The 23,692-nt window shown below is 40.7% G+C and overlaps 10 non-coding genes across 10 annotated transcripts; all 10 read left to right on the top strand.

Moving 5' to 3' along the window:
* The first annotated feature begins 3,966 nt into the window (after positions 1-3,966).
* LOC115187199 (5S ribosomal RNA) lies at positions 3,967-4,085 on the top strand. The gene has a single exon (XR_003875942.1). It is a non-coding gene; the product is annotated as a 5S ribosomal RNA (ribosomal RNA).
* Positions 4,086-5,264: 1,179 nt separating this feature from the next.
* On the top strand, positions 5,265-5,383 carry LOC115187198 (5S ribosomal RNA). The gene has a single exon (XR_003875941.1). It is a non-coding gene; the product is annotated as a 5S ribosomal RNA (ribosomal RNA).
* Positions 5,384-6,576: 1,193 nt separating this feature from the next.
* LOC115187197 (5S ribosomal RNA) lies at positions 6,577-6,695 on the top strand. The gene has a single exon (XR_003875940.1). It is a non-coding gene; the product is annotated as a 5S ribosomal RNA (ribosomal RNA).
* A 1,193-nt stretch (positions 6,696-7,888) lies between these two features.
* LOC115187196 (5S ribosomal RNA) lies at positions 7,889-8,007 on the top strand. The gene has a single exon (XR_003875939.1). It is a non-coding gene; the product is annotated as a 5S ribosomal RNA (ribosomal RNA).
* Positions 8,008-9,185: 1,178 nt separating this feature from the next.
* Positions 9,186-9,304, top strand: LOC115187195 (5S ribosomal RNA). The gene has a single exon (XR_003875938.1). It is a non-coding gene; the product is annotated as a 5S ribosomal RNA (ribosomal RNA).
* A 1,191-nt stretch (positions 9,305-10,495) lies between these two features.
* On the top strand, positions 10,496-10,614 carry LOC115187193 (5S ribosomal RNA). Its single transcript, XR_003875936.1, has one exon. It is a non-coding gene; the product is annotated as a 5S ribosomal RNA (ribosomal RNA).
* Positions 10,615-11,807: 1,193 nt separating this feature from the next.
* Positions 11,808-11,926, top strand: LOC115187192 (5S ribosomal RNA). Its single transcript, XR_003875935.1, has one exon. It is a non-coding gene; the product is annotated as a 5S ribosomal RNA (ribosomal RNA).
* A 1,194-nt stretch (positions 11,927-13,120) lies between these two features.
* Positions 13,121-13,239, top strand: LOC115187191 (5S ribosomal RNA). Its single transcript, XR_003875934.1, has one exon. It is a non-coding gene; the product is annotated as a 5S ribosomal RNA (ribosomal RNA).
* A 1,185-nt stretch (positions 13,240-14,424) lies between these two features.
* LOC115187190 (5S ribosomal RNA) lies at positions 14,425-14,543 on the top strand. Its single transcript, XR_003875933.1, has one exon. It is a non-coding gene; the product is annotated as a 5S ribosomal RNA (ribosomal RNA).
* Positions 14,544-15,735: 1,192 nt separating this feature from the next.
* Positions 15,736-15,854, top strand: LOC115187189 (5S ribosomal RNA). The gene has a single exon (XR_003875932.1). It is a non-coding gene; the product is annotated as a 5S ribosomal RNA (ribosomal RNA).
* The last annotated feature ends 7,838 nt before the right edge of the window (positions 15,855-23,692 follow it).

Below are 23,692 nucleotides of genomic sequence, written 5' to 3'. Positions count from 1 at the left end.
AGATTTTAGGTAGTGTAGAGGTGAAAATTAATATAGAGGATAAGTTGATGTGTGATGGGAAGATTACAGTAAATGAAGTTACGGATGCGATAAAGGGTTTACAGGTGAATAAGAGCCCTGGAGTAGATGGTATCATTGCAGAGTTTTATAAAATTTATGAAAGTCTTTTAGCACCTATTTTATTGGAGGTTTATCACTATATGGAGGAGAAGGATTGTGTATCAGAATCAATGGTGACAGGAATGATAACTATTTTATATAAAAACAAAGGGAGTAAGGTGAAATTGGAGAATTATAGGCCTATTAGTTTATTAAATGTGGATTACAAGATTTTAGCCAAAATCTTAGCGAATAGGATGAAGAGAGTTTTACATGATATTATTGCACCAACACAGAATTATAGTGTTCCTGGGAGAGATATAGCTGACACAATTAATACAATTAGAGACGTGATACACAAAATGAATGGGGATAAGATAGGGGGTATTGTTTTAAGCATAGATTTAAATAAGGCTTTTGATAGGGTAGAACATGATTTTATGTTTAGGGCCTTGGAAAGATTTGGTTTTGGTAATAAAATAATAAGGTGGATTAAATTATTATATAGAAATGCAAAAAGTAGGGTGAAATGTAATGGGGTTTTAACTGATTCTTTTACCCTGGAGAGATCTGTGAGACAGGGATGTCCTTTATCTGCTTTACTTTATGTTTTATCAGCTGAACCTTTAGCGGCTTTTCTTAAGAAGGATAATTTTATCAATTGTGTACAGACTCCACAGAAGGGTTCAAGTTTGATTCACCAATATGCAGATGACACAACTATAACAGTTAGAGATGAGGATAGTGTAAAAAGGGTAATAGAAGGTTTTAAAGTATATGGAAGAGCATCAGGAGCAAAAGTTAATATGGAAAAGTCTGTTGTAATGTATATTGGGAAAGTAAATGAAGGGAATTTTCCTTTTAAAGAGGTCAAAGATTATTTTAAGGTGTTAGGAGTTTTTATAGGCTTAAAAGGAAAGGAAGCTAGGGATTTGACATGGAGTGGGGTGATAAATAAAGTCAGGAAGGTTGTAAATATGTGGAAGGGGAGGTTTTTAAAATTAAAGGGGAAGGTTATTGTTATAAATTCTTTACTGATGTCAATTTTTGTACACGTCATGAATGTCTTAGATGTGCCAGAATGGGTTTTAACTGAAATGAATAAGATTTTAGTAGAATTTTTATGGGATGGGAAGGGGGTGAAAATCGCTTTTAAAACATTGATTGCAGGTTATGAGGAGGGGGGTTTGAAGTTAGTGGATCTAAAGGTGAGGAAAATAGCGATAAGAGTGAAAATGGTTCGGAAGTATTTATATGGAGAATTAGATTACGGGTGGAAAAAGTTTTTTACAGAGTATTTGCAGGAGGTTGGGAGGATCGGGGATAATGGTTTATTAATGTGTGTAAAACAAGAAATGTTGGGAAAAATACCTTTGTTTTATAAGGAAGTTTTTGAGGCTTGGGGACAGTTTTTACCACACATTTCCTATGAATGTAACATTTTGGAAAATATTTTAAACCAGCCAATCTTTTTGAATCCAAAGATCAAGTATAATAATGCAATGTTGTATTGTAAATATTTTATGAGAGCTGGGATGAGACAGATTGGTGATATTCTATATGAGGTCATTCCGGGGTTTCTACCGGTACACGCTATTTATGACAATGTTATTGAGGTAGATGATGAAATAAGCAAAACTACAGTAGAAAATATGTATAAGAGAATTTTGGGGTGTATTCCGGAGGAGTGGGTGGTTTTAATAAATACAGAGGTGGTTAAGAGAGCCAGGGGTTTACCGGATATATTTTATGAAAATAATGGAGTGAAACATGAATTGTCAGGCTTGAAAGTTAAAACAGTCTATAGTAAATGTATTTTAAAAGAGATAAAAGTTCCTGCTTCAGAGAAAGTGTGGTCGGAGGTTTTTGTAGATTTGGATGTGAAATCAATATGGAAGAATGTTAATGTAAAATGGAATTCCATAGAATGTGAAGATAATGATTTTAAAATAAAACATAATAGGATTTTTACTAATGTGGTTCTACATCAAATCAACAGAAATATTAAGAGAGAATGTGACATTTGTCATATAGGGGTGGAAAACTTTATGCACTTTTTCATTGAATGTAGTAGATTAAGAGGGTTTCATGAATTTTTAAAGGAGCTTTTAGTAAAACATTGGGGGGAGGAGATTTTTAATGAGGTGGAATGGAGGAGATTTTTTCTTTTTGGTATAAATGGGAAAAGTAAAGTTTTGAACTTTAATTTGGTTAATTATGTTTTAAGTCATGCTCGATATGCTGTAAGATTAAGAAGGAACTTGGGTCATTATGAAGGAAAATGTGTGAGTGTGGAGGTACTTTTTAAGAGTATGTTGGAGAAAAATATAGAGATAATACATAGATATGGTGGATGCAACTTTGAAAAACAATTTGTGTGGGGGAGTACATTTATTCGACTTTCATCAAATGGAAAACTTGTGTTCAATTATTAATTGGATTTAATTGTTAATTGATTGTATTTTCTTTCTGATTTTGTAAAGGGTGAATTGTTCACCCTTTAATTATGATTGAAACGATGTAAAATTGTCTGTTTCTCATAATAAAATATAAAAAATAAAATAAAAAAAAATAAAAAACACGCCCGATCTCGTCCGATCTCGGAAGCTAAGCAGGGTCGGGCCTGGTTAGTACTTGGATGGGAGACCGCCTGGGAATACCAGGTGCTGTAAGCTTTTTGCTCCAGTAGAGGGTTCTCTTGTGTCATGCATGGAGCAACTGCCTTTTATTTATGGCCCTAATAATATTGTGTCTTTTTATTGGACTAAATGCAGTTTGTTAGCGCTTCCCTGCCCTGATCAAATCAAATCAAATATTGGACAGTGCGTTTCCCTCAAAATGTAGGCAGTACATTCAGCATTTCTTTTTAGTCTAGGAGACTGTCAATGTGTGTAGTCCATTAGGGCCCAGTAAAATCCCTTCAATGTTTTGCCTGATTCCCCCAAAGTCCCCCTTTTCTCCGTTTACATTTCCCCGTTGACCGTTTGTCCCTGTTTCTGCAGGTTTTCAACCTCAAAAGTACACCTTTGTAATAGAAATATAACACGTTTGGATGTTCTATGTCCACGACATTGTTTAAAGCCTATCAGGAGACCACTTTTGAGGTCTGGGAAAAATGGAAGACATTTCGATTTTGGGGTGTAGTTACCCTTTAAACCCAAGTGTGCGCCAGAAAGAGACCTTTGTTTGGTTAAGCGGTGTTGCTGTAGCGCTCATGTGATTGCGGAGTTTGCAAAACAAATGGCCACTGGATTGATGCAAATAATCATGATATAATTCTGCCAGGCTGGCATAGGCTACTTTGCAGTTTACATTTAATTGAGAAGGTTTTGGGGGAAGCCTTTCCTTCTCTACCACAAGAAGGTTATCATTAGCCTCATCGCTAACGGCTACACAAAGTGTAGACATGCGCGCGCTCCGCACGAATGCGCACAGCAATTGGGCAGTCCTGTGCCGTTCGTGAAAGTTGCATGGAAAAACGAATCGCTGATGCATTTTGTTCAAGTCTTATGATTCACTTGGGCAAATGAATGCATTTTCTAACAAGTTGAAGGGATTTAATTGATTTCCTCCTTAGTTCAATACATTTTAGAATATTGTTGAATTTCGGTTTAATGTCTGGATTCCGTGATTCCGTGTGGGCGAGCCGTATTTTCTAGGGCCCTAGTGTATGAAGTTGTCATAAGTGTCAACATAGGATATGCCCTCTCCCCCCCCCCCCCCCATCCCACAAGAGTCAAATATAGGGCGTGGAAATGTAAGCAAGGTTTGAGCTTTTTCAGAGTGTGTCACAAAGTGGACATTTCGCTGTCTCTTATGAGTGAGCGACACATTGACTTTATATAGTGTACCAAGAATTGTCCCTTCGCTTACGGCCATACCAGCCTGAATACGCCCGATCTCGTCCGATCTCGGAAGCTAAGCAGGGTCGGGCCTGGTTAGTACTTGGATGGGAGACCGCCTGGGAATACCAGGTGCTGTAAGCTTTTTGCTCCAGTAGAGGGTTCTCTTGTGTCATGCATGGAGCAACTGCCTTTTATTTATGGCCCTAATAATATTGTGTCTTTTTATTGGACTAAATGCAGTTTGTTAGCGCTTCCCTGCCCTGATCAAATCAAATCAAATATTGGACAGTGCGTTTCCCTCAAAATGTAGGCAGTACATTCAGCATTTCTTTTTAGTCTAGGAGACTGTCAATGTGTGTAGTCCATTAGGGCCCAGTAAAATCCCTTCAATGTTTTGCCTGATTCCCCCAAAGTCCCCCTTTTCTCCGTTTACATTTCCCCGTTGACCGTTTGTCCCTGTTTCTGCAGGTTTTCAACCTCAAAAGTACACCTTTGTAATAGAAATATAACAAGTTTGGATGTTCTATGTCCACGACATTGTTTAAAGCCTATCAGGAGACCACTTTTGAGGTCTGGGAAAAATGGAAGACATTTCGATTTTGGGGTGTAGTTACCCTTTAAACCCAAGTGTGCGCCAGAAAGAGACCTTTGTTTGGTTAAGCGGTGTTGCTGTAGCGCTCATGTGATTGCGGAGTTTGCAAAACAAATGGCCACTGGATTGATGCAAATAATCATGATATAATTCTGCCAGGCTGGCATAGGCTACTTTGCAGTTACATTTAATTGAGAAGGTTTTGGGGGAAGCCTTTCCTTCTCTACCACAAGAAGGTTATCATTAGCCTCATCGCTAACGGCTACACAAAGTGTAGACATGCGCGCGCTCCGCACGAATGCGCACAGCAATTGGGCAGTCCTGTGCCGTTCCTGAAAGTTGCATGGAAAAACGAATCGCTGATGCATTTTGTTCAAGTCTTATGATTCACTTGGGCAAATGAATGCATTTTCTAACAAGTTGAAGGGATTTAATTGATTTCCTCCTTAGTTCAATACATTTTAGAATATTGTTGAATTTCGGTTTAATGTCTGGATTCCGTTATGGCGAGCCGTATTTTCTAGGGCCCTAGTGTATGAAGTTGTCATAAGTGTCAACATAGGATATGCCCTCTCCCCCCCCCCCCCCCCACAAGAGTCAAATATAGGGCGTGGAAATGTAAGCAAGGTTTGAGCTTTTTCAGAGTGTGTCACAAAGTGGACATTTCGCTGTCTCTTATGAGTGAGCGACACATTGACTTTATATAGTGTACCAAGAATTGTCCCTTCGCTTACGGCCATACCAGCCTGAATACGCCCGATCTCGTCCGATCTCGGAAGCTAAGCAGGGTCGGGCCTGGTTAGTACTTGGATGGGAGACCGCCTGGGAATACCAGGTGCTGTAAGCTTTTTGCTCCAGTAGAGGGTTCTCTTGTGTCATGCATGGAGCAACTGCCTTTTATTTATGGCCCTAATAATATTGTGTCTTTTTATTGGACTAAATGCAGTTTGTTAGCGCTTCCCTGCCCTGATCAAATCAAATCAAATATTGGACAGTGCGTTTCCCTCAAAATGTAGGCAGTACATTCAGCATTTCTTTTTAGTCTAGGAGACTGTCAATGTGTGTAGTCCATTAGGGCCCAGTAAAATCCCTTCAATGTTTTGCCTGATTCCCCCAAAGTCCCCCTTTTCTCCGTTTACATTTCCCCGTTGACCGTTTGTCCCTGTTTCTGCAGGTTTTCAACCTCAAAAGTACACCTTTGTAATAGAAATATAACACGTTTGGATGTTCTATGTCCACGACATTGTTTAAAGCCTATCAGGAGACCACTTTTGAGGTCTGGGAAAAATGGAAGACATTTCGATTTTGGGGTGTAGTTACCCTTTAAACCCAAGTGTGCGCCAGAAAGAGACCTTTGTTTGGTTAAGCGGTGTTGCTGTAGCGCTCATGTGATTGCGGAGTTTGCAAAACAAATGGCCACTGGATTGATGCAAATAATCATGATATAATTCTGCCAGGCTGGCATAGGCTACTTTGCAGTTTACATTTAATTGAGAAGGTTTTGGGGGAAGCCTTTCCTTCTCTACCACAAGAAGGTTATCATTAGCCTCATCGCTAACGGCTACACAAAGTGTAGACATGCGCGCGCTCCGCACGAATGCGCACAGCAATTGGGCAGTCCTGTGCCGTTCGTGAAAGTTGCATGGAAAAACGAATCGCTGATGCATTTTGTTCAAGTCTTATGATTCACTTGGGCAAATGAATGCATTTTCTAACAAGTTGAAGGGATTTAATTGATTTCCTCCTTAGTTCAATACATTTTAGAATATTGTTGAATTTCGGTTTAATGTCTGGATTCCGTGATTCCGTGTGGGCGAGCCGTATTTTCTAGGGCCCTAGTGTATGAAGTTGTCATAAGTGTCAACATAGGATATGCCCTCTCCCCCCCCCCCCCCCCATCCCACAAGAGTCAAATATAGGGCGTGGAAATGTAAGCAAGGTTTGAGCTTTTTCAGAGTGTGTCACAAAGTGGACATTTCGCTGTCTCTTATGAGTGAGCGACACATTGACTTTATATAGTGTACCAAGAATTGTCCCTTCGCTTACGGCCATACCAGCCTGAATACGCCCGATCTCGTCCGATCTCGGAAGCTAAGCAGGGTCGGGCCTGGTTAGTACTTGGATGGGAGACCGCCTGGGAATACCAGGTGCTGTAAGCTTTTTGCTCCAGTAGAGGGTTCTCTTGTGTCATGCATGGAGCAACTGCCTTTTATTTATGGCCCTAATAATATTGTGTCTTTTTATTGGACTAAATGCAGTTTGTTAGCGCTTCCCTGCCCTGATCAAATCAAATCAAATATTGGACAGTGCGTTTCCCTCAAAATGTAGGCAGTACATTCAGCATTTCTTTTTAGTCTAGGAGACTGTCAATGTGTGTAGTCCATTAGGGCCCAGTAAAATCCCTTCAATGTTTTGCCTGATTCCCCCAAAGTCCCCCTTTTCTCCGTTTACATTTCCCCGTTGACCGTTTGTCCCTGTTTCTGCAGGTTTTCAACCTCAAAAGTACACCTTTGTAATAGAAATATAACACGTTTGGATGTTCTATGTCCACGACATTGTTTAAAGCCTATCAGGAGACCACTTTTGAGGTCTGGGAAAAATGGAAGACATTTCGATTTTGGGGTGTAGTTACCCTTTAAACCCAAGTGTGCGCCAGAAAGAGACCTTTGTTTGGTTAAGCGGTGTTGCTGTAGCGCTCATGTGATTGCGGAGTTTGCAAAACAAATGGCCACTGGATTGATGCAAATAATCATGATATAATTCTGCCAGGCTGGCATAGGCTACTTTGCAGTTTACATTTAATTGAGAAGGTTTTGGGGGAAGCCTTTCCTTCTCTACCACAAGAAGGTTATCATTAGCCTCATCGCTAACGGCTACACAAAGTGTAGACATGCGCGCGCTCCGCACGAATGCGCACAGCAATTGGGCAGTCCTGTGCCGTTCGTGAAAGTTGCATGGAAAAACGAATCGCTGATGCATTTTGTTCAAGTCTTATGATTCACTTGGGCAAATGAATGCATTTTCTAACAAGTTGAAGGGATTTAATTGATTTCCTCCTTAGTTCAATACATTTTAGAATATTGTTGAATTTCGGTTTAATGTCTGGATTCCGTGATTCCGTGTGGGCGAGCCGTATTTTCTAGGGCCCTAGTGTATGAAGTTGTCATAAGTGTCAACATAGGATATGCCCTCTCCCCCCCCCCCCCCCCATCCCACAAGAGTCAAATATAGGGCGTGGAAATGTAAGCAAGGTTTGAGCTTTTTCAGAGTGTGTCACAAAGTGGACATTTCGCTGTCTCTTATGAGTGAGCGACACATTGACTTTATATAGTGTACCAAGAATTGTCCCTTCGCTTACGGCCATACCAGCCTGAATACGCCCGATCTCGTCCGATCTCGGAAGCTAAGCAGGGTCGGGCCTGGTTAGTACTTGGATGGGAGACCGCCTGGGAATACCAGGTGCTGTAAGCTTTTTGCTCCAGTAGAGGGTTCTCTTGTGTCATGCATGGAGCAACTGCCTTTTATTTATGGCCCTAATAATATTGTGTCTTTTTATTGGACTAAATGCAGTTTGTTAGCGCTTCCCTGCCCTGATCAAATCAAATCAAATATTGGACAGTGCGTTTCCCTCAAAATGTAGGCAGTACATTCAGCATTTCTTTTTAGTCTAGGAGACTGTCAATGTGTGTAGTCCATTAGGGCCCAGTAAAATCCCTTCAATGTTTTGCCTGATTCCCCCAAAGTCCCCCTTTTCTCCGTTTACATTTCCCCGTTGACCGTTTGTCCCTGTTTCTGCAGGTTTTCAACCTCAAAAGTACACCTTTGTAATAGAAATATAACAAGTTTGGATGTTCTATGTCCACGACATTGTTTAAAGCCTATCAGGAGACCACTTTTGAGGTCTGGGAAAAATGGAAGACATTTCGATTTTGGGGTGTAGTTACCCTTTAAACCCAAGTGTGCGCCAGAAAGAGACCTTTGTTTGGTTAAGCGGTGTTGCTGTAGCGCTCATGTGATTGCGGAGTTTGCAAAACAAATGGCCACTGGATTGATGCAAATAATCATGATATAATTCTGCCAGGCTGGCATAGGCTACTTTGCAGTTAACATTTAATTGAGAAGGTTTTGGGGGAAGCCTTTCCTTCTCTACCACAAGAAGGTTATCATTAGCCTCATCGCTAACGGCTACACAAAGTGTAGACATGCGCGCGCTCCGCACGAATGCGCACAGCAATTGGGCAGTCCTGTGCCGTTCCTGAAAGTTGCATGGAAAAACGAATCGCTGATGCATTTTGTTCAAGTCTTATGATTCACTTGGGCAAATGAATGCATTTTCTAACAAGTTGAAGGGATTTAATTGATTTCCTCCTTAGTTCAATACATTTTAGAATATTGTTGAATTTCGGTTTAATGTCTGGATTCCGTTATGGCGAGCCGTATTTTCTAGGGCCCTAGTGTATGAAGTTGTCATAAGTGTCAACATAGGATATGCCCTCTCCCCCCCCCCCCCCACAAGAGTCAAATATAGGGCGTGGAAATGTAAGCAAGGTTTGAGCTTTTTCAGAGTGTGTCACAAAGTGGACATTTCGCTGTCTCTTATGAGTGAGCGACACATTGACTTTATATAGTGTACCAAGAATTGTCCCTTCGCTTACGGCCATACCAGCCTGAATACGCCCGATCTCGTCCGATCTCGGAAGCTAAGCAGGGTCGGGCCTGGTTAGTACTTGGATGGGAGACCGCCTGGGAATACCAGGTGCTGTAAGCTTTTTGCTCCAGTAGAGGGTTCTCTTGTGTCATGCATGGAGCAACTGCCTTTTATTTATGGCCCTAATAATATTGTGTCTTTTTATTGGACTAAATGCAGTTTGTTAGCGCTTCCCTGCCCTGATCAAATCAAATCAAATATTGGACAGTGCGTTTCCCTCAAAATGTAGGCAGTACATTCAGCATTTCTTTTTAGTCTAGGAGACTGTCAATGTGTGTAGTCCATTAGGGCCCAGTAAAATCCCTTCAATGTTTTGCCTGATTCCCCCAAAGTCCCCCTTTTCTCCGTTTACATTTCCCCGTTGACCGTTTGTCCCTGTTTCTGCAGGTTTTCAACCTCAAAAGTACACCTTTGTAATAGAAATATAACACGTTTGGATGTTCTATGTCCACGACATTGTTTAAAGCCTATCAGGAGACCACTTTTGAGGTCTGGGAAAAATGGAAGACATTTCGATTTTGGGGTGTAGTTACCCTTTAAACCCAAGTGTGCGCCAGAAAGAGACCTTTGTTTGGTTAAGCGGTGTTGCTGTAGCGCTCATGTGATTGCGGAGTTTGCAAAACAAATGGCCACTGGATTGATGCAAATAATCATGATATAATTCTGCCAGGCTGGCATAGGCTACTTTGCAGTTTACATTTAATTGAGAAGGTTTTGGGGGAAGCCTTTCCTTCTCTACCACAAGAAGGTTATCATTAGCCTCATCGCTAACGGCTACACAAAGTGTAGACATGCGCGCGCTCCGCACGAATGCGCACAGCAATTGGGCAGTCCTGTGCCGTTCGTGAAAGTTGCATGGAAAAACGAATCGCTGATGCATTTTGTTCAAGTCTTATGATTCACTTGGGCAAATGAATGCATTTTCTAACAAGTTGAAGGGATTTAATTGATTTCCTCCTTAGTTCAATACATTTTAGAATATTGTTGAATTTCGGTTTAATGTCTGGATTCCGTGATTCCGTGTGGGCGAGCCGTATTTTCTAGGGCCCTAGTGTATGAAGTTGTCATAAGTGTCAACATAGGATATGCCCTCCCCCCCCCCCCCCCCATCCCACAAGAGTCAAATATAGGGCGTGGAAATGTAAGCAAGGTTTGAGCTTTTTCAGAGTGTGTCACAAAGTGGACATTTCGCTGTCTCTTATGAGTGAGCGACACATTGACTTTATATAGTGTACCAAGAATTGTCCCTTCGCTTACGGCCATACCAGCCTGAATACGCCCGATCTCGTCCGATCTCGGAAGCTAAGCAGGGTCGGGCCTGGTTAGTACTTGGATGGGAGACCGCCTGGGAATACCAGGTGCTGTAAGCTTTTTGCTCCAGTAGAGGGTTCTCTTGTGTCATGCATGGAGCAACTGCCTTTTATTTATGGCCCTAATAATATTGTGTCTTTTTATTGGACTAAATGCAGTTTGTTAGCGCTTCCCTGCCCTGATCAAATCAAATCAAATATTGGACAGTGCGTTTCCCTCAAAATGTAGGCAGTACATTCAGCATTTCTTTTTAGTCTAGGAGACTGTCAATGTGTGTAGTCCATTAGGGCCCAGTAAAATCCCTTCAATGTTTTGCCTGATTCCCCCAAAGTCCCCCTTTTCTCCGTTTACATTTCCCCGTTGACCGTTTGTCCCTGTTTCTGCAGGTTTTCAACCTCAAAAGTACACCTTTGTAATAGAAATATAACACGTTTGGATGTTCTATGTCCACGACATTGTTTAAAGCCTATCAGGAGACCACTTTTGAGGTCTGGGAAAAATGGAAGACATTTCGATTTTGGGGTGTAGTTACCCTTTAAACCCAAGTGTGCGCCAGAAAGAGACCTTTGTTTGGTTAAGCGGTGTTGCTGTAGCGCTCATGTGATTGCGGAGTTTGCAAAACAAATGGCCACTGGATTGATGCAAATAATCATGATATAATTCTGCCAGGCTGGCATAGGCTACTTTGCAGTTTACATTTAATTGAGAAGGTTTTGGGGGAAGCCTTTCCTTCTCTACCACAAGAAGGTTATCATTAGCCTCATCGCTAACGGCTACACAAAGTGTAGACATGCGCGCGCTCCGCACGAATGCGCACAGCAATTGGGCAGTCCTGTGCCGTTCGTGAAAGTTGCATGGAAAAACGAATCGCTGATGCATTTTGTTCAAGTCTTATGATTCACTTGGGCAAATGAATGCATTTTCTAACAAGTTGAAGGGATTTAATTGATTTCCTCCTTAGTTCAATACATTTTAGAATATTGTTGAATTTCGGTTTAATGTCTGGATTCCGTGATTCCGTGTGGGCGAGCCGTATTTTCTAGGGCCCTAGTGTATGAAGTTGTCATAAGTGTCAACATAGGATATGCCCTCTCCCCCCCCCCCCCCCCATCCCACAAGAGTCAAATATAGGGCGTGGAAATGTAAGCAAGGTTTGAGCTTTTTCAGAGTGTGTCACAAAGTGGACATTTCGCTGTCTCTTATGAGTGAGCGACACATTGACTTTATATAGTGTACCAAGAATTGTCCCTTCGCTTACGGCCATACCAGCCTGAATACGCCCGATCTCGTCCGATCTCGGAAGCTAAGCAGGGTCGGGCCTGGTTAGTACTTGGATGGGAGACCGCCTGGGAATACCAGGTGCTGTAAGCTTTTTGCTCCAGTAGAGGGTTCTCTTGTGTCATGCATGGAGCAACTGCCTTTTATTTATGGCCCTAATAATATTGTGTCTTTTTATTGGACTAAATGCAGTTTGTTAGCGCTTCCCTGCCCTGATCAAATCAAATCAAATATTGGACAGTGCGTTTCCCTCAAAATGTAGGCAGTACATTCAGCATTTCTTTTTAGTCTAGGAGACTGTCAATGTGTGTAGTCCATTAGGGCCCAGTAAAATCCCTTCAATGTTTTGCCTGATTCCCCCAAAGTCCCCCTTTTCTCCGTTTACATTTCCCCGTTGACCGTTTGTCCCTGTTTCTGCAGGTTTTCAACCTCAAAAGTACACCTTTGTAATAGAAATATAACACGTTTGGATGTTCTATGTCCACGACATTGTTTAAAGCCTATCAGGAGACCACTTTTGAGGTCTGGGAAAAATGGAAGACATTTCGATTTTGGGGTGTAGTTACCCTTTAAACCCAAGTGTGCGCCAGAAAGAGACCTTTGTTTGGTTAAGCGGTGTTGCTGTAGCGCTCATGTGATTGCGGAGTTTGCAAAACAAATGGCCACTGGATTGATGCAAATAATCATGATATAATTCTGCCAGGCTGGCATAGGCTACTTTGCAGTTTACATTTAATTGAGAAGGTTTTGGGGGAAGCCTTTCCTTCTCTACCACAAGAAGGTTATCATTAGCCTCATCGCTAACGGCTACACAAAGTGTAGACATGCGCGCGCTCCGCACGAATGCGCACAGCAATTGGGCAGTCCTGTGCCGTTCGTGAAAGTTGCATGGAAAAACGAATCGCTGATGCATTTTGTTCAAGTCTTATGATTCACTTGGGCAAATGAATGCATTTTCTAACAAGTTGAAGGGATTTAATTGATTTCCTCCTTAGTTCAATACATTTTAGAATATTGTTGAATTTCGGTTTAATGTCTGGATTCCGTGATTCCGTGTGGGCGAGCCGTATTTTCTAGGGCCCTAGTGTATGAAGTTGTCATAAGTGTCAACATAGGATATGCCCTCCCCCCCCCCCCCCCCCCCATCCCACAAGAGTCAAATATAGGGCGTGGAAATGTAAGCAAGGTTTGAGCTTTTTCAGAGTGTGTCACAAAGTGGACATTTCGCTGTCTCTTATGAGTGAGCGACACATTGACTTTATATAGTGTACCAAGAATTGTCCCTTCGCTTACGGCCATACCAGCCTGAATACGCCCGATCTCGTCCGATCTCGGAAGCTAAGCAGGGTCGGGCCTGGTTAGTACTTGGATGGGAGACCGCCTGGGAATACCAGGTGCTGTAAGCTTTTTGCTCCAGTAGAGGGTTCTCTTGTGTCATGCATGGAGCAACTGCCTTTTATTTATGGCCCTAATAATATTGTGTCTTTTTATTGGACTAAATGCAGTTTGTTAGTGCTTCCCTGCCCTGATCAAATCAAATCAAATATTGGACAGTGCGTTTCCCTCAAAATGTAGGCAGTACATTCAGCATTTCTTTTTAGTCTAGGAGACTGTCAATGTGTGTAGTCCATTAGGGCCCAGTAAAATCCCTTCAATGTTTTGCCTGATTCCCCCAAAGTCCCCCTTTTCTCCGTTTACATTTCCCCGTTGACCGTTTGTCCCTGTTTCTGCAGGTTTTCAACCTCAAAAGTACACCTTTGTAATAGAAATATAACAAGTTTGGATGTTCTATGTCCACGACATTGTTTAAAGCCTATCAGGAGACCACTTTTGAGGTCTGGGAAAAATGGAAGACATTTCGATTTTGGGGTGTAGTTACCCTTTAAACCCAAGTGTGCGCCAGAAAGAGACCTTTGTTTGGTTAAGCGGTGTAGCTGTAGCGCTCATGTGATTGCGGAGTTTGCAAAACAAATGGCCACTGGATTGATGCAAATAATCATGATATAATTCTGCCAGGCTGGCATAGGCTACTTTGCAGTTACATTTAATTGAGAAGGTTTTGGGGGAAGCCTTTCCTTCTCTACCACAAGAAGGTTATCATTAGCCTCATCGCTAACGGCTACACAAAGTGTAGACATGCGCGCGCTCCGCACGAATGCGCACAGCAATTGGGCAGTCCTGTGCCGTTCCTGAAAGTTGCATGGAAAAACGAATCGCTGATGCATTTTGTTCAAGTCTTATGATTCACTTGGGCAAATGAATGCATTTTCTAACAAGTTGAAGGGATTTAATTGATTTCCTCCTTAGTTCAATACATTTTAGAATATTGTTGAATTTCGGTTTAATGTCTGGATTCCGTGATTCCGTGTGGGCGAGCCGTATTTTCTAGGGCCCTAGTGTATGAAGTTGTCATAAGTGTCAACATAGGATATGCCCTCTCCCCCCCCCCCCCCACAAGAGTCAAATATAGGGCGTGGAAATGTAAGCAAGGTTTGAGCTTTTTCAGAGTGTGTCACAAAGTGGACATTTCGCTGTCTCTTATGAGTGAGCGACACATTGACTTTATATAGTGTACCAAGAATTGTCCCTTCGCTTACGGCCATACCAGCCTGAATACGCCCGATCTCGTCCGATCTCGGAAGCTAAGCAGGGTCGGGCCTGGTTAGTACTTGGATGGGAGACCGCCTGGGAATACCAGGTGCTGTAAGCTTTTTGCTCCAGTAGAGGGTTCTCTTGTGTCATGCATGGAGCAACTGCCTTTTATTTATGGCCCTAATAATATTGTGTCTTTTTATTGGACTAAATGCAGTTTGTTAGCGCTTCCCTGCCCTGATCAAATCAAATCAAATATTGGACAGTGCGTTTCCCTCAAAATGTAGGCAGTACATTCAGCATTTCTTTTTAGTCTAGGAGACTGTCAATGTGTGTAGTCCATTAGGGCCCAGTAAAATCCCTTCAATGTTTTGCCTGATTCCCCCAAAGTCCCCCTTTTCTCCGTTTACATTTCCCCGTTGACCGTTTGTCCCTGTTTCTGCAGGTTTTCAACCTCAAAAGTACACCTTTGTAATAGAAATATAACACGTTTGGATGTTCTATGTCCACGACATTGTTTAAAGCCTATCAGGAGACCACTTTTGAGGTCTGGGAAAAATGGAAGACATTTCGATTTTGGGGTGTAGTTACCCTTTAAACCCAAGTGTGCGCCAGAAAGAGACCTTTGTTTGGTTAAGCGGTGTTGCTGTAGCGCTCATGTGATTGCGGAGTTTGCAAAACAAATGGCCACTGGATTGATGCAAATAATCATGATATAATTCTGCCAGGCTGGCATAGGCTACTTTGCAGTTTACATTTAATTGAGAAGGTTTTGGGGGAAGCCTTTCCTTCTCTACCACAAGAAGGTTATCATTAGCCTCATCGCTAACGGCTACACAAAGTGTAGACATGCGCGCGCTCCGCACGAATGCGCACAGCAATTGGGCAGTCCTGTGCCGTTCGTGAAAGTTGCATGGAAAAACGAATCGCTGATGCATTTTGTTCAAGTCTTATGATTCACTTGGGCAAATGAATGCATTTTCTAACAAGTTGAAGGGATTTAATTGATTTCCTCCTTAGTTCAATACATTTTAGAATATTGTTGAATTTCGGTTTAATGTCTGGATTCCGTGATTCCGTGTGGGCGAGCCGTATTTTCTAGGGCCCTAGTGTATGAAGTTGTCATAAGTGTCAACATAGGATATGCCCTCTCCCCCCCCCCCCCCCATCCCACAAGAGTCAAATATAGGGCGTGGAAATGTAAGCAAGGTTTGAGCTTTTTCAGAGTGTGTCACAAAGTGGACATTTCGCTGTCTCTTATGAGTGAGCGACACATTGACTTTATATAGTGTACCAAGAATTGTCCCTTCGCTTACGGCCATACCAGCCTGAATACGCCCGATCTCGTCCGATCTCGGAAGCTAAGCAGGGTCGGGCCTGGTTAGTACTTGGATGGGAGACCGCCTGGGAATACCAGGTGCTGTAAGCTTTTTGCTCCAGTAGAGGGTTCTCTTGTGTCATGCATGGAGCAACTGCCTTTTATTTATGGCCCTAATAATATTGTGTCTTTTTATTGGACTAAATGCAGTTTGTTAGCGCTTCCCTGCCCTGATCAAATCAAATCAAATATTGGACAGTGCGTTTCCCTCAAAATGTAGGCAGTACATTCAGCATTTCTTTTTAGTCTAGGAGACTGTCAATGTGTGTAGTCCATTAGGGCCCAGTAAAATCCCTTCAATGTTTTGCCTGATTCCCCCAAAGTCCCCCTTTTCTCCGTTTACATTTCCCCGTTGACCGTTTGTCCCTGTTTCTGCAGGTTTTCAACCTCAAAAGTACACCTTTGTAATAGAAATATAACACGTTTGGATGTTCTATGTCCACGACATTGTTTAAAGCCTATCAGGAGACCACTTTTGAGGTCTGGGAAAAATGGAAGACATTTCGATTTTGGGGTGTAGTTACCCTTTAAACCCAAGTGTGCGCCAGAAAGAGACCTTTGTTTGGTTAAGCGGTGTTGCTGTAGCGCTCATGTGATTGCGGAGTTTGCAAAACAAATGGCCACTGGATTGATGCAAATAATCATGATATAATTCTGCCAGGCTGGCATAGGCTACTTTGCAGTTTACATTTAATTGAGAAGGTTTTGGGGGAAGCCTTTCCTTCTCTACCACAAGAAGGTTATCATTAGCCTCATCGCTAACGGCTACACAAAGTGTAGACATGCGCGCGCTCCGCACGAATGCGCACAGCAATTGGGCAGTCCTGTGCCGTTCGTGAAAGTTGCATGGAAAAACGAATCGCTGATGCATTTTGTTCAAGTCTTATGATTCACTTGGGCAAATGAATGCATTTTCTAACAAGTTGAAGGGATTTAATTGATTTCCTCCTTAGTTCAATACATTTTAGAATATTGTTGAATTTCGGTTTAATGTCTGGATTCCGTGATTCCGTGTGGGCGAGCCGTATTTTCTAGGGCCCTAGTGTATGAAGTTGTCATAAGTGTCAACATAGGATATGCCCTCTCCCCCCCCCCCCCCATCCCACAAGAGTCAAATATAGGGCGTGGAAATGTAAGCAAGGTTTGAGCTTTTTCAGAGTGTGTCACAAAGTGGACATTTCGCTGTCTCTTATGAGTGAGCGACACATTGACTTTATATAGTGTACCAAGAATTGTCCCTTCGCTTACGGCCATACCAGCCTGGGGGCGCTATTCCTGATTGGAGAAGTGACGACAGGTGCGAGTAATTGAGCTGTGAGCGAGTGTTTGCTTGAGAGTGTTTGCTCGAGAGCTATTTTTGTTTATTTTTTGGATTTTGACATATAATTTATTGTTTTTTCATTTGAATAGTTTTAAGTTTGGTTAGTTTTCCCCCCCTGCAGTTTTGCTGCTTGGGGGAGGTTTTTTTCGGTTTCATTTTTTGATTTACAATGACGGACAACATGGCAACGACAAACGGAATGGACAAGGACAACGAAAATGCGCAACGGAAGGATAATGAAAATAAAGGAGGAATGAAATATGGAAAAGAATATACGGTGGCAATTGAGTTGGTGGGAGAAGAAAAGGTGACGACGATGGAATTACTACGAGCAATTAAGGAGACGTGTGGAGAGGTGGTGGGATGCCGAATGAAAGGAGACAAGAAGTATGAAATTACGATGAGAAACGGAAAAGGTAAAGAACGTCTAATGGACGGTTTAAGGATAAAGGACACCAGGATTCTGGCGAGAGATGTGAATGTCAATGAATTGGTGGTGTCTTTCATGAATCTCCCGGTATATATAGAAGATAAAGTTATACTGGACAAGCTGAGTAGCTGGGGAGTAACGGCCGTCTCGGAGATAAGGAGGAGAGTTTGGCCTGGAACGGAGGTGGTTGACGGGACACGTTTTTGTAAAGTAAAATTTACAGAAAAAGTCCAATCGTTGCCATATTCCACAAAAATTGAGACGCTGGAGGGAACTGAATACTTCAGGGTTATTCATGACAAACAGGTCAGAGTTTGTCGGTTGTGTATTCAACCAGGGCACATAGTCAAAGACTGCCCTGAATTCAAGTGCTTTAAGTGCGGTAATCAAGGCCATTACGCGAGAGAATGTATCGGAGAGAAGGAAAGGAATTTTTGTGGCAGATGCAGAAAGAGATTGACGGAGTGCAACTGTGGAGAGGTTATGACTGAAGAGGGGAGTCAAGTACTATTCGAGGAAGCAGTTGTACTGTTGGAAGACGGAGAAGAAGATGGAGGAGAGGACGTGGTGGAGGGTGGAGAGACGGAGGAAGGAAGAAGGGAGAAGAAGGAAGACCAGAAGATGAACGAAATTGGGAGCAGCATGGATTCGGAAATAAGAAGATGGAGTTTTCAGGAGGAGGGGGGGAGTGGACTGGGGGGAAGCACGGGGGACTCACAGGTTTTGGGGGAAAGCACAGCACAAACAAGTACCTCGGGGGGTGAAGAAATGGAGAGGGGTTTAAGTTTAATGACAATAACAGAGACGGGTATGAACACGGGGAGCACAACGACGAATACACATGAGACGGAGATGAACACGGGGAGCACAACGAACATACCAGAAACGGCGATAAACACGGGGAGCATAACGAATATTCCAGAAACGGCGATGAGCACGGGGAGCACGGCGACTGTATTGGAGGCGGCGATGAGCGCGGGGAGCAGGACGGACGAGGGTGTAAAGAAGACAAGTTGGCTGGATGAGATGGACTTGGAGGAGATATCGGACACGGATGATGGGGAAAAGTTTGAAAGAACGACAGGAGGATACAGGAAGAGGAAAGCGGCGGAGGGGAGGGAGAGAAAGGGTGGAAGAGGAAAGAAACTGGATAAAAGGTAGAGAATAATGAAATTATATTTTATAATTTTATTATTTATTAGTATGGTCAAAATAATGTCGATAAATGCAAATGGTGTGAGAACAATAGGAAAATTTAATAGAATAGTACAAATGAAGAATTCTGAAATTTTATGTATTCAAGAGACGCATTGGGATAATATGTGTGTTTTAGAAGTACAAAAAATATGGAGGGATTTTATTTATGTAAACAATGGCAGGGGGAATTCATGTGGGGTTGCAATTTTATTAAGGAAGGATGTAGTAGAAAATGTGAAGAAGATATATAATGATAATAATGGGAGGATTTTAATTTTAGATTTTGAGTATATGAGTAGGGTTTTTAGAATTATAAATATTTATGCGCCGAATAATGAAATAGAGAGAAGGAATTTATTTTTAGAATTAGGGAAATGGTGCAAGGGTAACTGTATTTTAGTTGGGGATTTTAATGTAAAAATGGATAGACTAGATATGACAAGGGGAGCTATTTTTAGAAGTGACGTATCTAGGGGGGTTTTAAGGAAGATGATGTTTGAAAATAATTTGATTGATATATGGAGGGACGAGAATCCGAACAAGAGAGAATTTTCTAGAAGGCAGGTGGTTTTAGGGGAATTGAAACAGACACGGATAGATCTGGTTTTAGTAAATGAAGGGTTAAGGAATTTTATGAAAGATATTAAATATATTTTTACAACTTTTAGTGATCATGCTGGGTTAACATTTTCGGTGGGGTTAGATAAGGAAAGGAAAGGGGGGGGAATATGGTGTATGAATGCAGGGTATTTAGGTGATGAGGAATACGGGAAACAACTTAAATCTTTGATAGAACATGAAATGGAGGATAAGCAAAAAGGGAATGATAAGTGTCAGTGGTGGGAAAATGTTAAGGAAAAAATAAAAGTTTTTAGTATTAGATATGCAAGGAAGAAGAGGAGTAGGATGACAAGAGAAGAACATTTTTTAAGAACAAAACTGAATGAAGAAATGAGGAAATGTGATATTGATCCTAACTATAATATTGAAAGGTTTTTAGATTTAAAAGCACAATTGAGCAAATGTGAAATAGATAAGTGTAAGGGTGCAATTATTAGAAGTAGGGCAAAATATGTTTTAGAAGGGGAGAAATGTACGTCATTTTTTCTTGGTTTAGAGAAAACTAAACAGATGAAATCATATATTAATGAGATTGAGAATGTAAAGGGTGAAGTGGTAAATGATTATGTTGAGATATTAGAAACTGTACAGAATTTTTATAAGGATTTATTTAAGAAAGGGGAGGTGGATGAGGGGTGTGTAAAAGAGATTTTAAATAGTGTGGATGTGCAAATTGGTGTTGAGGATAAGCAAATGTGTGATAGGAAGATAACAGTGGATGAAGTGAAAGATGCAATTAAGGGTTTACAAATAAATAAAAGTCCTGGAGTAGATGGACTAATTGCAGAGTTTTATAAAATGTATGAAAGTCTTTTAGCACCGATTTTATTGGAAGTATATCAATATATGGAAGATAATAATAATGTTTCAGACTCCATGGTGACAGGGCTGATATCGATTTTATATAAAAATAAGGGGAGCAAACTGAAACTAGAAAATTATAGGCCAATTAGTTTATTAAACTCAGATTATAAGATTTTAGCTAAGATACTGGCAAATAGGATGAAGATGGTTTTAAATGATATTATAGCACCTACACAAAATTATAGTGTGCCAGGAAGAGATATAGCAGATACCATAAATACACTCAGAGATGTGATAAATAAAATGAATAGTGATAAGATAGGGGGAATTGTTTTAAGTATAGATTTTAATAAAGCTTTTGACAGGGTGGAACATGATTTTATGTTTAGGGTACTAGAAAAATATGGGTTTGGAAATAGAATAATAGGATGGATAAAATTATTATATAGAAAGGCTAAAAGTAGGGTTAAATGTAATGGGGTTTTAACAGATTCTTTTATTCTTGAGAGATCAGTGAGACAGGGATGCCCTTTATCAGCTTTATTGTTTGTTTTATCGGTAGAACCCTTAGCGGCATACCTTAAAAAAGATCATTTTATAAATTGTGTAGAGACTCCGCAAGGAGGTTTTAGTTTAATTCATCAATATGCAGACGATACCACAATAACAGTTAGAGATGAGGGAAGTGTTAAAAGGGTGATGGAGTGTTTTAAAGTATATGAGCAAGCCTCAGGAGCAAAAGTGAATATGGAGAAGTCAGTAATAATGTATGTTGGGAAGATTAATGAGGGGACTTTTCCTTTTAAAATGGTAAATGATTATTTTAAGGTGTTAGGTGTGTTTTTAGGGGTGAAGGAACAGGAAGCGAGAGATCTGACATGGAGTGGAGTTATAAACAAAGTTAGGAAGGTGGTAAATATGTGGAGGGGGAGGGCATTGAAATTAAAAGGGAAAGTAATTGTTGTAAATTCATTGCTGATGTCAATTTTTATTCATGTCATGAATGTTTTAGACGTACCAGAATGGGTTTTATCTGAAATGAATACGATTTTAGTTGATTTTTTATGGGATGGGAAAGGAGCGAAAATTTCTTTTAAAACTCTGATTGCAGGTTATGAGGAGGGGGGTTTGAAGTTGGTAGATTTAAATGTTAGGAAAAAAGCAATTAGAGTCAAAATGGTACGGAAATATTTATATGGTGAATTAGATTACGGATGGAAAAGATTTTTTAAGGAGTATTTGCAGGAGGTTGGGAGGATGGGGGACAATGGTTTATTGATGTGCATGAAAAAGGAAATGTTAGGTAATATACCATTGTTTTATAGAGAAGTGTTTGAGGCTTGGGGGGAGTTTTTACCAAATATTTATTATGAGTGTACCATTTTAGACAATATTTTAAATCAGCCAATTTTTTTAAATCCCAAGATACAGTATAATAATAAGATGGTGTTTTGTAAATATTTTATGAGGGCTGGGATGAGACAGATTGGGGACATTTTATATGAGGTCATTCCAGGGTTTCTTCCTGTACAAGCAATCTATGACAATGTTTGTGAAGTGGATGATGACATCAGCAAAACTACTGTAGAAAATATGTATAAGAGAATTTTAGGGTGTATTCCTGAGGAATGGGTGCTTTTAATAAATACAGAGGTGGTTGAGAGAGCTAAGGGTTTACCGGTTTTATACTATGAAAGTAATGGGGAGAAACATGTTTTATCAAGTTTAAAAGTTAAAATGGTTTATAGAAAATGTATTTTAAAAGAGACAAAAGCTCCTGCTTCAGAAAAAGTGTGGTCTAGGGTGTTTACAAATATAGATGTGAAATCAATATGGAAGAATGTTAATGTAAAATATAATGCTATAGAATGTGAAGACAATGATTTTAAATTGAAACATAATAGGATTTTTACGAATATGGTTTTACATCAAATAAATAGAAATATCAAAAGAGAATGTGATATTTGTGGTACGGGGGTGGAAAATTTTATGCACTTTTTTGTTGAATGCAGTAGATTGGAAGAGTTTCATAAGTTTTTAAAGAGGATTTTAGTACAACATTGGGGAGAAGATATTGTTAATGGGGTTGAGTGGAGGAGGTTGTTTCTCTTTGGTTTAAATGGAAAAAGCAAAGTTTATAATATTAATTTAATGAATTTTGTTCTTAGTCATGCTAGATACGCTGTAAGACAAAGAAGAAATCTAGGACATTATGAAGGTAAAATTGTGAATGTGGAGGTTTTATTTAGAAGTATTTTAGAGAAAGATATAGAAGTAGTATATAAATATAGTGGATGCAATTTTGAAAAGCTGTTTGTGTGGGGGAGTACTTTTATTGAAATTGATTTAAATGAAAAACTTGTTTTTAATTATTAATTGGTTTTAGTGAATGATTGTGTTTTTAATTAGTTTTATTTTATTTTCTTTTTTGATTTTGTAAAAGGATGAATTGTTCATCCTTTTTTATTATTGATTGAATATTGTAAATATTATGTATTTTTCATAATAAAAGATAAAAAAAAAAAAAATACGCCCGATCTCGTCCGATCTCGGAAGCTAAGCAGGGTCGGGCCTGGTTAGTACTTGGATGGGAGACCGCCTGGGAATACCAGGTGCTGTAAGCTTTTTGCTCCAGTAGAGGGTTCTCTTGTGTCATGCATGGAGCAACTGCCTTTTATTTATGGCCCTAATAATATTGTGTCTTTTTATTGGACTAAATGCAGTTTGTTAGCGCTTCCCTGCCCTGATCAAATCAAATCAAATATTGGACAGTGCGTTTCCCTCAAAATGTAGGCAGTACATTCAGCATTTCTTTTTAGTCTAGGAGACTGTCAATGTGTGTAGTCCATTAGGGCCCAGTAAAATCCCTTCAATGTTTTGCCTGATTCCCCCAAAGTCCCCCTTTTCTCCGTTTACATTTCCCCGTTGACCGTTTGTCCCTGTTTCTGCAGGTTTTCAACCTCAAAAGTACACCTTTGTAATAGAAATATAACACGTTTGGATGTTCTATGTCCACGACATTGTTTAAAGCCTATCAGGAGACCACTTTTGAGGTCTGGGAAAAATGGAAGACATTTCGATTTTGGGGTGTAGTTACCCTTTAAACCCAAGTGTGCGCCAGAAAGAGACCTTTGTTTGGTTAAGCGGTGTTGCTGTAGCGCTCATGTGATTGCGGAGTTTGCAAAACAAATGGCCACTGGATTGATGCAAATAATCATGATATAATTCTGCCAGGCTGGCATAGGCTACTTTGCAGTTTACATTTAATTGAGAAGGTTTTGGGGGAAGCCTTTCCTTCTCTACCACAAGAAGGTTATCATTAGCCTCATCGCTAACGGCTACACAAAGTGTAGACATGCGCGCGCTCCGCACGAATGCGCACAGCAATTGGGCAGTCCTGTGCCGTTCGTGAAAGTTGCATGGAAAAACGAATCGCTGATGCATTTTGTTCAAGTCTTATGATTCACTTGGGCAAATGAATGCATTTTCTAACAAGTTGAAGGGATTTAATTGATT

Source organism: Salmo trutta, unplaced genomic scaffold (genome assembly GCF_901001165.1).
Source record: "Salmo trutta unplaced genomic scaffold, fSalTru1.1, whole genome shotgun sequence".
Classification (NCBI taxonomy): Eukaryota; Metazoa; Chordata; class Actinopteri; order Salmoniformes; family Salmonidae; genus Salmo; species Salmo trutta.
The sequence above is the reverse complement of the archived record's forward strand: the minus strand, read 5'-3'. Positions and strand labels throughout refer to the sequence as shown.